Below are 15,514 nucleotides of genomic sequence, written 5' to 3' on the forward strand. Positions count from 1 at the left end.
AACTTCTGCTAGGAGAGTTTCAGAATTGCAAGCCCTCACCATTCAACCTCCTTACATTGTCTTCCACAAGGATAGAGTCTCACTTAGAACTAATCCTTCCTTTCTTTCTAAGGTATGTTCAGAGCGTAATCTCAACACAACTATCGAACTACCAGTTTTCTTTCCAAGTCATAGTAATAAATCAGAATACAGACTACACCAATTGGACGTCCACAGAATTCTCAGGTTTTACCTTCACAGGACTAAAGAATTTAGAAAATCAGACCAATTATTTGTTTCCTTTTCAGACAGAAATAAAGGTTTGCCTGTTTCTAAGGTTACCCTGTCTAAATGACTTTCAGAATGCATTTCATTTGCTTACAAGGGTGCTGACAAACAGTTACCAAACAAAGTAAAATGCCATTCAACAAGAGCAGTATCGTCTTCATATGCCTTTAGATCTAGGCTCCCAATTGATACCATTTGTGCAGCAGCTACTTGGGCAAGACCTCATACCTTTGTCACTCATTACAAATTGGATTTGGCGTCCTGAGACAGGTCATCCTTTAGGTCCACTGTGCTAAAGAGTCTCTTCGCTTGAGTCACCCAGGATAAAGGTGTTAGGGACGCTGTCCCATTCAGCAAGAATTACGGTGAGATGGGACTTCATAACATAAAGAAGTTATGTACTTACCATAACGTTCCATGTTTGTAGTCCATCTCACCTACATTCTTGCATCCCACCCTCCTTCCCCCTTCCTGTTTCCTGGAGGGACTGGTGGACTCTACATTATGCTGTCTGACCTGGTTGTAGTTGTCTGTCCACCTGGCATGGATAGTAATGCACAGTGATGTTCATCGTGTTACCCTGCTGCAGTCATCACACTAGGGTTATCCTGTCGTCAGGCGGTCCCTCAGTCGGCCGGAATTCCAAAGTCTTGGTCCGGCATTGGTTGCTGTTGCGTCTTCCCTGACGTCAGTGCGCCAGGGGTATATATAGTGCAACCGATGCCATTTTCTTCAGTCTTTCTTGCCGCGTGGTGCACGAAGCAGTTCGCAAGTGCCGGTCGGCCGACTCCTGAGATTTTTCTAATTCGAATTTCAGACCGAAGTCTTCTATAAAGCTAAGTACCCCGTTGGGGAAACTTTTCTTGCCTCAGACCGATGTCAGAAAAGTTAACAATTGTATTTCTTGTGGGAAGCAAATAACTCATAAGGATTTTCATTCTTATTGCATACCTTGCCTAGGCCCAGACCACAACGTCACTTCTTGTCGGTTTTGTGCTAGGTTTAATAAGCGTACTATTAAAAGACGCTTTGATTTCGCACGACACTACGATAGGAAATTTAACTACACCATGCCGTCGGAGCAACCGACTACTGGTGTGCACAAAAAACGCAGGGATAAGGACAGACAGCCCAGGCCTAAGCCAGACTCTGAGGCCTCGGCTGATCCGGTCTCCGGTCCTCAGTGAGGCTCCGACGCAGCCCCTGACTACCGCAGATCTGGAACCCGAGACCGCTACAGAAATTTTGGCGGAAGGCACCAGGCCGACGCAGCCATTTAGTTCAGGGCCTTCCGACGACATTGTTACAAAAGACGGTGCTACAGAAACGCCATTGGTTTCTGAAGGCGTTTACAGACCGACTCTCACCATTAAAACGTTTTCCAAGTCGAAGACTCCTACTTAAATCTAAAAGGACTGCACTTCATTCACCTGTTCAAGGCCCCATGCCTAAGAAACAGATGCTCAAAATGGCTGAAGATTTGATTTCTTTAATCAGGGGTTCCCAGCCCCCTCCTGACAAAAGGCCTGGACAAGAGGAAGATAATGCATCCTCTGAACAAGTGTCCATTTTTTCAGACTCCTCTGAGGACCAAGATTATTCCTTCTCTCCTTATGAAGATTCTGATGCTGAGGACTCTATTCCCTCAGCTTCTCCTCCTGAAGACTACTCCTTTGGGGAAACTTTACACACTATGAGGGAACATTTTCACTGGGAAGGTCAGGACTACTCTGACTCGAAGAAAAGGCTCAGGGAGTTTTTTTTACTCCCCCAACACAGACCACTTGCCATCCCACCAGTTTTGGACATAGTGGATGATGATTATTTAGAATCCAGTTTGAACCCAGACTCTTTACCTCCTGCTCCGGCTAAGCCTGACAGATACTATAGAGTGCCTGATTCCCACAAATTTCTTTACAAAAGCCCTGCAGCTGACCCAGAGACCATCTCCCAGGGTCCCAAGGGGGCTAAGGCTTCTATGGCTAAAAACCCAGTACCTTCTGAGAGGGATTCCAGAGCGCTAGACAGGTGGGGGGGAAAAGGTTTACACCTCAGCCACACTAGCTATGAGGGCACTGAATTGCCAATTTCACATGCTTAAATATCAGCAATTTCTAATCTCTCAGTTAAAGCAAAGATTAACCACTCTCCCTCAACAGTCTGAATTGAAAGAAGTACAGGATCTGTTGCACGCCACTGAGCAGGTGGGCAAACATACCTTACAATGTGGGTTTGATTCTTTGGAGGCCTCCTGCAGAGCAGCTGTCACTGGGTCTGTTATACGTAGGCATGCTTGGTTAAAGGGACAAACTCTGCCTGATCATGTTAAAGCAAAATTACTAGATGCTCCCTTACAGCAGGATGTGCTTTTTGGAGTTAAAGCAGAAGAAGTTTTAAAGAAAATGGAGAATAAGGCAAAATCTATGCAGACAGACAAAGATTTCCTACAGCTACAACCCCCAAGCTTCAGCAGAAACTGGCCAACAAAAAATTGGTCCTTTCCAGCTACTGACAGACCACAGAGGGGGTAAATACAGACGCCCAAGAGGCAGAGGACAACCACAAGCCCAGTATAAGCCTCGCCAATGGGGCACTACAACACAAAAGGGAGGAGAAGACAGGTCTCAATCCACCAGAAGGCAAACTCAATAACTTGCACCTCATCTGGCCAAGCAATACTCTCTTGACTGCCCCCTTGGGAAAACTCGCACTTTTTGCAGACAACTGGCACATTGTCACAAAGGACAAATGGGTCCTAGACATAATTTTACGAGGATACAGATTCCACTTTCACACCTTGCCAATGAAAAGAGGAATGCCAAACCTGCCACAATCAATGGGCAGAGGCACAAATCAAATTACAGCTCTCATGGACATGAGAGCTATTCAACTGGTACCTACTCGAGAGCAAGGCCAAGGGTTTTATTCAAGACTCTTTCTAGTGCCCAGAAAGGACAATGCCTGGAGACTAATTCTGGACCTTTCGGTTCTAAACACTTACTTACAAGTACCCAAATTCAAGATGCTAACTCTACAGCAGCTACTTCCCATGTTGGGCAAGGAAGCATGGCTAATAAAGTTGGACCTCAGAGGCATACCTGCATGTCCCAATCAGACAAAGTTGCAGAAGATACCTCCGTTTCATTGCAGGTTCAACCCATTACCAATTCTCTGCACTACCCTTTGGCTTATCTACTGTGCCCAGAGTCTTCACAAAATGCCTGGCACCAGTAATTGCATACTGCAGACAAAGAAAGAGGAATTCAAATATATCCATACCTGGATGACTGCCTCATCCAAGCAGAAAGCAAAGACATTCTCCTACATCATCTGGCCTTTGTAAAGCATCTACTAAACTGCCTGGGGTACACAGTAAACGAAAAGAAGTCAAAACTATTACCCTCACAAAAAATGACATTCCTGGGTGCCAGCTTGGATACAATGGCCCAGAAGGCTTATCTTATGCCAGACAAGCAACTACAACTGACTCAGTATTTCAGGACAATGGCAACAAAGACCCAATTAACTGCAAGAAAAATTCTGCAGGCTTTGGGCTTCATGGCATCTTGCATACTAATAATACCATTTGCAAAGCTGCATATGAGGAAATTACAGTGGTACCTAAAAAGCATATGGTCTCAACACAGCCACAGCTTGGACACAATGATATCTCTCATCCCCTGCCTACAACAGGAACTTCTATGGTGGTCACAGGCATGTCACCTCAACAAGGGTCAGCCTTTCACCTTACCCCCAGCCAGGCAAACTATCAAAACAGATGCTTCAGATTACGCCTGGGAGGCACACATGGAAGGACAATGCATTCAAGGCCTATGGACTGCAGATCAAAGAAATCTGCATATAAATCAGAAAGAGATGCTAGCTGTACAGAAAGCTCTGACAGCCTTCAAGGATCTATTACATCCAGGACAACTTGCAATAAAGACGGACAACACCATAGTAATGTGGTACATAAATAAGGGGGTACACATTCCTACCCTCTATGCAGGCAAACAATGATCTTATGGAACACAGCTCTGGCTTACCAAGTTCATTTGCAAGCTCAATTCCTGCCAGGACAGAAGAACACATTGGCAGACGACCTCAGCAGAAACCTCAAGGATCCCCACGAGTGGAAACTAGATCCACAAATATTTGCAATAACAACTCAAAAATGGGGCTTTCCAGACGTAGACCTGTTTGCCAGTCCTCAAAACTATCAACTGACAAATTTTGTACAAGGACATTTCACCATCAAGCTTGGAAAGTGGACGCACTCTTTCTGTTGGAAAAAACCTGACAGTATATGCCTTCCCTCCATTGCCTGTCCTCACAATGGTTCTTTTGAAAGTCAAAAAGGAGAGACCACGACTGATTCTTGTAGCCCCAGACTGGCCACGCCAGCACTGGTACCCGCTATTGAGAAATATGGCCCACAGCCCACCATGGATATTGCCTCAAATTCCCCATTTGCTCACACAACAAAACAATCAGATTCTTCACAGCCAGCTCAAAACTTTAAATCTGGCTGCATGGCAAATCAACTAAATATACAACAACCAGCTCCTCTTTCCCAAGCAGTTCTGGATGTTATTCTGGAAGCCAGGAGACCAAGCACCAGGAAGGCTTACTCGGACAAATGGAAAAGGTTTTGTGCCTGGAACCAAGCTAAAGGCCAAGACACAATTCAGCCTCACATGCCTCACATTCTACAGTATTTAGCTGAGATGTTGCACAAAGGACTTTCTTTCTCCTCCATTAAAATCCATGCTTCAGCTATTTCAGCTCACTACAACACGGATCCACCTTTATTTTCACATCCTCTTCTAACACAGTTTCTCAGAGGGGCAAAACACATTAGACCACCCAGGAGAGCTCCTACACCTACATGGGACCTCAATTTTGTTCTGGAAAAACTAACACTGCCTCCATTTGAGCCAGCTTTCTCTGCAGATCTTCAGTTCCTATCATGGAAAACTGCCTTGCTCCTAGCAATAACTTCAGCTAGAAGAGTCTCAGAGCTACAGGCACTAATGGCAGTGGAACCTTTCCTCATTTTTCATCAAGACAGAGTTTCTCTACGAACTAATCCTTCCTTTATGCCTAAGGTGGTTTCCAGTGTGGCTTTAAATCAAACCATCCACTTACCCACCTTCTTCCCAAATCCACAGAACAAAGGTGAGAGACTCCTGCATTCCTTGGACATTCACAGGCAACTTCGTTACTACTTGGACAAAACTAAGACTTTCAGAAAATCTGACCAACTCTTTGTATCCTATGCTACAGCTACTCAAGGGAAGGCTATATATCAAAGCAAACCATTTCTAAATGGATAGGTCATTGCATACGTTTCTGCTATACTCATCATGGGAATCAGTCCCTGCTACCATTAGGTTCCACTCCACCAGGGCAACAGCTACCTCTACAGCCTTTCTAAGGGGGGTTCCAACCAAGGAGATTTTAGAAGCTGCAACTTGGAGTTCAGTTCACACCTTTACCAAACACCATCACTTACCTCTTTACTCTAAGACCAGGGCGGGCTTCGCCACTGCAGTTCTGCAGGACCTTATAGCCTCCACTAATCCTCTATGATATCTCCCCCCTTCCTTAGCTTTGGGATTCAACCCAAGTGTGATGACTGCAGCAGGGTAACACGATGAACATAGTACAGTTTTGTACCTACCATAAATGTAGATGTTCGAGTGTTCACCCTGCTGCAGTCCAGGTTACCCTCCCTCCATCCCCTCTATCTACTGACTAAATCTCTTCAATACCTTAATGATGTATTTGCTTATAACTGAAGGGATTTTGTGTTTGGGCAGAGGTTACTCCATTTGGTATTAATTTCTGATCACCTTTTTGGGGGCACCTGACATCTGGGGCAAGAACAACTGAAGAAAATGGCGTCAGTTGCACTATATATACCCCTGGTGTACTGACATCAGGGAAGAGGCGACAGCAACCGACGCCTTCCAAGACTTTGGAATTCCGGCCGACTGCGGGACCGCCTGACGACAGGATAACCCTAGTGTGATGACTGCAGCAGGGTGAACACTCTAACATCTACATTTATGGTAGGTACAAAACTGTACTCTCTGTCTATATGTGCATGTTTATTGATAGTTTACTGACTGTTATGTACCAATTACTTTCTTGCAAACAAGATCTGGGGAATTGCCGTGAGGCATCATGGGATAGGGGTTAGCCTCGAGCCAGTAAAAGCTCTCGAGCTTTTAGTATCGGCTGAGTTGGAGCCGAAAATCGGCACCGAACCCATCCAGCAAAAATGTAGGCAAGATAGACTACAAACATGGAACATTAAGTACATAACTTCTTTTTAGTATAATGTTAAATCTGAAGTAGTTCATTTGTTCTGCAACCTGTGGGTCTCTGATCCGACCTCAGATCCGACCGGCAGCTTTCCAAGCTTCAAGATCCGAGCTCCTAGCTCCTCCCCTCTACCCATAATCCCCTGTCACCTCCACACTACCCCAGATCGTTTTTGCCGCGGCTTGATCACAAGCATCTTGAGAAGAGCTCCTGAGCTTAGTAGCAGGGAAGTGAATTTTTTCTTCAATTTTTCTTAACATTTTGACAAATTTAAAAGAAGTGTGTGTTGAGAGGGTTTCTCTGACCCTTTTTTATTTTCGGGATTGCATTTGTTCAGTTAACCTTCCACTAGGCGTGTGAGTGTGTGTGTTAGGAAAATGGCCGAAGGCCATAAGGCTATTTTTTCTAAGTGCACTGGGTGTGGCCATAAGCTTTCTCCAGCTGATGGCCACACTCAGTGCGTTATATGTCTGGGCGTTGCCCATTTGTCTTCAGACTGCCAAGTTGCGCAGCCTTCAACCCCCGGGCTGTGAGGGACAGGAGGAACAGGCTTATTCTGGCGGGATTGCTTCCCCCGGAGGAGGCCTCTTCCTCCTCTCCCTCTAAGGTTCAGGCTGCCCAGGTAGCTTCGGCCCCCCTGACTCCCTCGACTCAGGCTGGGACTCAACCTCCCACTATTACCTTGAGTACGAGGGAAGTTTAGTCTTTTCCTTCTAGGGAAAAGCACAGGGAGAAGCACCGACACAAGAGGCGAGCCGAGCCTCATCCCTCGGCTGTGCCATCGAAGACTGCTAAATCGCCCCCGAGGGTGTCCGGACCTTCTCCTTCTTGGCTCCGATCCCCTTCCTTCTCGCCGGAGCCAGAGGAGGAGCTCCTATCACCCTCGAGGTCGTCGAGGCGGCCTTCCAGGCCCGCCTCTACGACCTCCTCTAGATCTACTAGGTCTCTCTCCGATGCCGATATGGACAGGATGATGCGTCGGTTTCTGCAGACCCAAATGCAGATGGGGGTGCTCTTGCCTCCTCCCCCCACGGGGGGGGGGGTGCAGCTTCAATATTTGCCCCGTTTTCTCCTTCTTCAACCCGGATCCGGGTTTTGGAGTCTTCGGATCCAGGCCCTTTCGGAGCCGGGGTTTTGTCGGCACCGGTGGCCCAAGCCTTCTTGACGCCAACCATACCCTCGAGTATCTCAGATCCGAGTTCTCGGGGCTGTGGGCCGGGCGTCGGATCTGTGGGAGCGGGTGCCTCTTTGGCGCCTCCTATGTCGGAGAGTACCTCCCTTTCGGATCCGATGGCTTCGGCTCCGACCCCGATCCCTATCTCGGAGCCGAGGAGACTGCTCTCAGGGCCGGAAGAGAGTAGTTCTCCCTCTGCATTCGAGGTAGTGGAGAGGTTACTATCGAGGTCTTCCAGGTCCCCGACCCGGGCTTTGGATCCTTCGACTCCCTCACTGCATACGGGTCTACCTTCCATCATCCTTCCATCGGGACAGCCTGCTCAGACCCTCCAGTTGGTTTCCTCGGAGGAACAAGAGGCCGTTGACGAGCCCTCTTCTGATAGTCCCACAGAAGAGGTGCCTTGTAAACGGACGTGTAAAAGGAGGCACATGGACTCCCCCGAGTCCGTCACCACAGATACGGACTTAGAGGAAAGGGAAGGTTCCCCAAGGTCACCCCCCGAGGATGTCTCCTTTGGAGACATCATGGAAATGTTGCGTATTAGGGGGGGGTGGTCTGCCCAAAAACCTTCCTCGGATGAGTCCGTATTTCTGGAGGCGTTTGAAGCGGGCCCATCTACCTCCTGGGTGTCCCCACCGGCAGATCCCCTGGTAGATCTCCTGACTACCAGGGCTTGGCAGGAGCCCGACACCGTGGAGCCTATCCCACGCCGGCCAGATAAAATCCTTGGCCCTCCTTCAGATAGGCAGGCTTGGGCCAAAGGGTCTCCAGTTGATGCCATGTTTGTGGCTGCTGCCACTGAGAGAACTCTCCCAGGAGACGTCCACGGTCCACCCGCCGGACAAGGAGTCCCGGGTGCTGGACTGTATAGGGAAGCGGACCTTTGCTTCAGCAACCTTCTCTGTGAGGGCACTGAATTATATGGCGCATGTCATCAGGCTGCAACGGGATTTGATCAAGGAATACACTGCAGCTCCACCAGAGTCCATGTCGGTCGAGGACAAAACCGTGTTCTCGACTCGTAAGGCCACTCTCAAGTCCATCTCAAATACGTCCATGTGGCTACTGTCTTATGCTACGGAGGGAGCCGCAAGGGCCAGCGGGGCAGGTGTTGTCTTGTGACGCAACGCCTGGCTCCGCCTTTGTAATTTCGCGGAACCGTTCAAGGTGTCCTTCGCGAACGCACCCTTTGACGGCTCTTCGCTTTTTGGCAAGACCGTAAGCGATACACTAGTCCAAAGCAAGAAGGACGGGAAGACGCTGTCTGCCGTCGGAGTCCGCTTCTCGAGCCCCCAATGTTCCTTCTCAAGGAATCAGAGGGGGCAAAAGAAGCTGTGGTTCCGCAAGTCTCAGCAATCCTATCCAGCTTCGGACTCCGCACCCTCCGGAGGCAGAGGGGGGCAGGGTGGACGCCAGCCCAGAGGCAGAGGGGGACCGTGCAACTTCGGGTATAGGGAGCCTTTCTCCGAGAGACCCGCACAGCAGCCCTGAGGGCTTACCCGACTGTCCAGCTCTGGAGGCAGTCGGGGGGCGTTTAACGAAGCACCTGTGAGTGTGGGAGTCCATCACAAACGATCGATGGGTGCTCCGAATTATATCCAGAGGCTACAAAATTCCCTTCCTATTTCGTCCTCCCTCAGGTGGTCGCCTCCCCGATGTCCCACCCAATCAAAGAGAGGCGGCGACCGTAGAAATTTCAAATTTGTTAGGAAAAAGAGCCATCCAGCGGGTCCCCCCAGACCAATCCGGATCGGGCTACTACTCAAGGTTCTTTTTAGTACCAAAAAAGACGGGGGACCTCAGGCACATTCTAGACTTGTCCGCCCTGAACATGTTTGTCCCCAAAGAAAAGTTCCAGATGGTCACTCTACAATCTATTCTCCCCTTAATGCAGGAGAACGACTGGATGTGCTCTAGACCTCAAGGACACATACTACCACATTCTAATGGACAGACGGTCCAGGAGGTTCCTCCGCTTCCGGCTAGGGGCCAGTCATTACCAGTTCAGGGTCCTTCCGTTCGGACTCACCTCAGCCCCCAGGGTGTTCACCAAAGTCATGGCAGTGGTTGCAGCCCACCTGAGGCTTCAGGGCATAAGGGTCTTTCTGTACCTAGACAACTGGCTCCTCACAGCAACCAACAGGCATCAACTTTGTATCGCGAGGGACTATGTTCTGTCTCTTGCCAACATCTTGGGCATTTCAGTCAACATACCGAAGTCTTTTCTTCATCCTGTGCAAGCATTAGATTTCATAGGAGCCGGGCTAGATTCCTGATCTTCTCGGGCCTTCTTAACCTCTGACAAGCTGTCCAGCCTCTCACTCCAAGTTTTGGCTCTTCTTCGCACCAAAGCTCCGCCGGCGGAGTTAGTCCTGAGAGCACTAGGCTCGATGGCAACGGCTATCAGCCTCTCTCTCCATGCTCGCCTAAGGATGCATATATTACAGTGGACACTCCAAGTTCAATGGTCACTGTTACACCATCCATTGAATACTCCCATTCCCCTGAGCAGGGTTTGCAGGGAATCCCTCCTTTGGCGATATCCACCAACCGCTTTCTGATAGCAACGCACATTCCTGGACGATCCAACATCCTGGCGGACAAATTGAGTCGAGTAATTCTCAGTCCTTACGAGTGGTCTCTCAATCTGAAAGTTGCGAAGGAAATTTTCCACAAGTGGGGTTGGCCTCGCTGCAATCTCTTTGCTACTCCCCAAAACACAAAATGCAGCGAGTTCTTCGCAATTCTTCCCCCAGAAGGGGAGAGCCCCAGAGATGCTCTGATTCATGCTTGGCCTCCCGGTCTACCTCTATGCTTACCCCCCGCTTCCGCTCATGGTGAAGTTCATTCAGAAAGCCGCACGGTTGGGGAGCAAAATTATCCTCATAGCCCCATTCTGGCCTCGTCCAATCTGGTTTCCATACCTGCGGTCTCGCAGTCTCTCCTCGCCTTTAATCCTAGATCCCATTCCAGATCTGATCTCGCACAAAACAGGGTGCCCAATACCGAACCTGGTAAACCTCAAGCTCGCGGCTTGGTTGATCCAGTTCCACTAATGGCAAGGACTCCCTGTATCTCGTCACCAGTGAAAACTATTCTGGTAGCGGCTCATAAACCGTCCACCAGGAAAATCTATAATAGCAAGTGGAAACGATTTTCAGGGTCTCAACCCTTTTACTGTTCCGATTCATACAGTCTTGGATTTTTTGTCCATGATATTTGAACAAGGGGCCAGTGCATCAACGGTGAAAGTACAGTTGGCAGCAATATCCCATTTTCATGTGGGAGACTGATTAGGATCCCTAGCATCTACAAAATTTTCTTGCGTGGCGTTTTCCTTCTCAAGCCACCGGTGAAATACGTGACTCCCCCTTGGGACTTAACCTTTGTTCTGTAAGCCTTAACAAAACCTCCTTTTGAATCTGCAGCTTCTGTACCCCTTAATTTTCTGCCCTGGAAAACAGCATTCTTGGTAGCCATAACTTCTGCTAAAAGGGTTTCAGAGCTCCAAGCTTTGTGCATGAAACCTCCCTATCTTATTTTTCACAATGACAGCGTGTCTCTCAGGACTAACCTGTCTTTTTTTACCAAAAGTGGCATCTGTGGCAAATATCAATCAGACTATCAATCTGCCAGTGTTTTTCAAGAAATTTCAAAATAAGGGAGAATACATGTTGCATACACTAGATGTACATAAACAGTTACGTTTTTACCTGCACAGGACCAAAGACATTTGTAAGGCTGATCAACTGTTTGTGTCATTGCTCCTTCATCCATGGGAAAACCTATATCCAAAGTGACACTGGCTAATTGGATTTGTCAATGTATTTCTCAGGCTTATAAGGCATCGGGCAAAACAACCCCATTTAAAATTTGTGCACATTCTACACGGTCCATCGCAACTTCTGCAGCCTTCTGGTCCAGGATGCCATTGGACGACATATGTTCAGCAGCCACTTGGTCTTCTGCTCATACGTTTATTTCTCATTATAAGCTGGACATGATATCTAGAAGCAGGGCGTCCTTTGGCTCCGCGGTGCTTCGGAATATCCTTCCATAGGCCACCCAGGTTTCTTTGTTTAGGTAGCTGGGGACTCTGTCCCACAGGTTGCAGAACAAATGAAGTAACTACTTCAGATTTAGAAGTTATGTACTCACCATAACGTTCCATCTGAGTTGGTAATTCATTTGTCTGCAACCATCCCCCCCTGCCATCCCCCTAACCTGTATCTGGTTTCTAGGCTCATTTATGATTCTTGAGAATATCTGAACCTGTTTATTACAGGTTTATCAGGTGATACAGCAAAACCGATCTGAGGTAGTGTGGTGGTGACAGGGGATTATGGGTAGAGGGGAGGAGCTAGGAGCTCGGATCTTCAAGCTTGGAAAGCTGCCGGTCAGATCCGAGGTCGGATCCGAGACCCACAGGTTGCAGAACAAATGAAGTACCTACTCAGATGGAACGATGTTCTTCGTCTCACATTGCTGCAGTCATAACCTGGGTAGTCCGCTGTCCTCGATCGGCCCGAATACCAAAGAGCTGGGCTGGTGTCGGTCATTGTTGCCTAGAGCTGACATCAGTACGTCGTAGTACATAAGCGCAAGACCGACGCCATATCCCCAGTCTTTCTTGCCGCGTGGTCCGAAGCAGAAACAGCGTTTGCAAGTGCCGTTCGGCGTTCTGAAATTTTCATTTTTCGAGTTTCAGACCGAAGACCAAGTTGGGCTAAGTACCCCGTTGGGGAAATCTTTGTTTTTCTTGCCTCAGTTATCCGGATGTCAGAAAAAGTCAATAATTGCATTTCTTGTGGGAAACAGATACCTCATAAGGATTTTCATTCTCTGTGTATTCCTTGTTTAGGGCCTGAGCACGACGTGGTCGGGTGTCGCTTTTGTGCTAGATTTAACAAGCGCACCATTAAACGGAGATTAGACTGTGCCAGGCTTGTTTTTGGGAAAAGGTGTAATTATAACATGCCGTCGGATCCTCCGACGCCCGCTACCGCTAAAAAGCGTAAGGATAAAACTTTAAAGTCTAAACCTGATGAGTCGTCCGTTACGGACGCCGGTTCTACGGAGCCTCCGGTTGAACCTGTGGATCCGGCCGGGGATTCGGCTGAATTCCATGGGGAACCTTTACTTTTACAGGAGTTAACCTCTCAGGAGTTAGGCCCGGCTGAAGGTGCTTCTCAGGTGTCTGTAGTTCCATCTTTACAGAAGGTTATTAGGCCTTCTACTTCAGTGGCTAAAGGCCATGCTAAGGCCAAAACTGGTCATGTTGGCCCGGGTCATAGTTCTAGCTCTCCAGCCCCTGTTCCTAAGAAGCATATGTTAAAAATGGCTGAGGACTTGATTACTTTGATCAGGGGTTCTATGCCCCCCCCCAGAGAAGAGGCCTAGGGTGGAGGCAGATTTAGAGGGGATGGATCATTCCTCTGACTACTCTGATTCCTCAGCTGAAGAAATTCAGGAATTCCCTTCTTATTTGGATTCTGATGCAGAGGACTCCTGTCCTTCTGCTTCTCCTCCAGAGGATTTTTCTTTTTCTGAGACTTTACACTCCATGAGGGAGCATTTCAAGTGGGAAGGTCAGGATTTTTCGGATTCTCGGAAACGGCTCAGGGAATTTTTGTTTCTGCCTCAGCATAGGCCCTTGGCTATTCCTCCTGTCTTAGAAGTTGTTCAGGATGTTTTCTCTGAATCTTCCCTTAATCCTGATTCCTTACCTCCTGCCCCTGTTAAGCCAGACAGATATAGAGTTCCTGAAGCACATAAATATTTGTACAAGAGCCCTAGAGCTGATCCAGAAACCATTACTCAAGGTCCGAAGGGTATTAGGGCTTCTGTGGCTAAGAATCCAGTTCCTTTGGATAAAGATTCTAGAGCTTTAGATAGATGGGGGGAAAAAAGTGTACACCTCCTCTACGTTAGCTATGAGGGCTTTGAATTGCCAATTTCATATGCTGAAGTATCAGAATTTTTTGTTAGGCCAATTGAAATCTAAGGTGGATGCTTTAGCTGAGGGTATAGAGTGTAAGGAGCTCCAGGAGTTGGTTCATGCATCAGATCAAGTGGGCAAACATTCTTTACAGTGTGGTTTCGATGCTCTTCAGGCTGCATCCAGGGTGGCTGCTACAGGTTCAGTTATCTGCAGACATGCCTGGCTTCAGGATCAAAATTTGTCAGAGCATGTTAAGGCTTGGATTTTGGATGCTCCTCTTCAATTTGAAGTACTTTTTGGTCCCTCTGTGGAATCGGTTTTGAAAAAGATGGAAGATAAGGCTAAGTCTATGCAGATGGTCAAAGATTTTCTGCAGGTGCAGCCCCCTAAGTTTAGTAGGAATTGGCCTGCTAGAGGATGGACTTTTCCTTCTTCGGATGCTCAGTCTAAGGGCAGGTCTAGGCGTGGTAGAGGCAGAGCTCACGCTCAGGGTTCTTTCAGACCTAGGACTTGGAGTTCTCCTGCACAGTCTTCTGGTGAGGGCAGGGGTCAGCCTTTTCGTAAACAGACCCAATGACCTGTATCTTCTGCTGCCAGACCCTTCTCTACTGGCAGCTCCTCTAGGAGGAAAGTTGGGACTTTTCCAACAAAATTGGCATTTGGTCACCCAGGACAAATGGGTGTTGGATATAATAAATCACGGGTACAAGTTTTATTTTCACACTCTTCCTCCTTTCAAAGGCATGCCGGATGTGCCTCCTCAGCAAAGAATAGAGGCTCAGGAGCAAATCTCTTTACTTTTACAGATGGGGCAATTCAGGCGGTCCCTCCGTCAGAAGTAGGCCTAGGTTTTTATTCCCGTCTATTCCTAGTGCCAAAGAAAGGAAACACTTGGAGGCCAATTCTGGATTTGTCCATTCTCAATACCTACCTAGACATTCCAAAGTTCAAGATGTTAACGTTACAACAACTTCTGCCTCTGCTGGGCAAGGATCACTGGATGGTAACCCTGGATCTCAGAGGCCTATCTTCACATCCCTATCAGGCCCAGCTGCAGGAGATTCCTGAGATTTCGGGCTGGTACTTCTCACTATCAGTTCTCTGCATTGCCCTTTGGTTTATCTACTGCGCCCAGGGTATTCACAAAAGTTCTGGCTCCTGTGATTGCTTTTTTCAGACAGAGAGGAATACAAATTTATCCTTATCTGGACGATTGCCTGATTCTTGCTCAAAACAAAGACAAGTTACTACAACATCTCCAGTATGTAATGGCAATTTTAAGGTGCCTAGGGTATTCTGTGAACGAAATAAAGTCCAGTCTAGTACCCTCTCAGGACATGTGCTTTCTGGGTGTAAGACTGAATACAGCTTCTCAGATGGCATTTCTGACCCCGGACAGACAAAGAACTCTTCATCTATACTTCCAGCAGTTATCAGTAATGTCCAGGCTGACTGCAAGGACAGTCCTTCAAGCCTTGGGGTTCATGGCATCTTGCATTCTAGTTCTTCCCAATGCCAAACTGCATATGAGGAAGCTACAATGGTATCTCAAAAGTGTGTGGACTCAACACTGCCACGGTTTGGACACTGTCATTCAGATTATACCTTGCATCCAGAAGGAATTCTTGTGGTGGGCTCAGGAATGTCAACTAAACAAGGGACTCTCTGTGACCCGACCAGAGGCGAGTCAGATCCTAACGACGGATGCCTCGGACTTGGCTTGGGGAGCACACTTCAATGGGAAATGGATACAGGACGTGTGGCCTCCCAAACTACTACATTTGCATATCAACATGAAG

General features: G+C 47.9%; 1 protein-coding gene across 1 annotated transcript in view; it reads left to right on the forward strand.

Moving 5' to 3' along the window:
• The window catches only part of LRRC47 (leucine rich repeat containing 47), a 493,361-nt gene that overhangs the window by 203,909 nt on the left and 273,938 nt on the right, over positions 1 to 15,514 (forward strand). The gene's annotated exons all lie outside the window — the stretch shown is intronic.

This window comes from Protopterus annectens, chromosome 2.part1 (assembly GCF_019279795.1).
Source record: "Protopterus annectens isolate FY-2018-M chromosome 2.part1, PAN1.0, whole genome shotgun sequence".
In the NCBI taxonomy this organism is placed as follows: Eukaryota; Metazoa; Chordata; order Ceratodontiformes; family Protopteridae; genus Protopterus; species Protopterus annectens.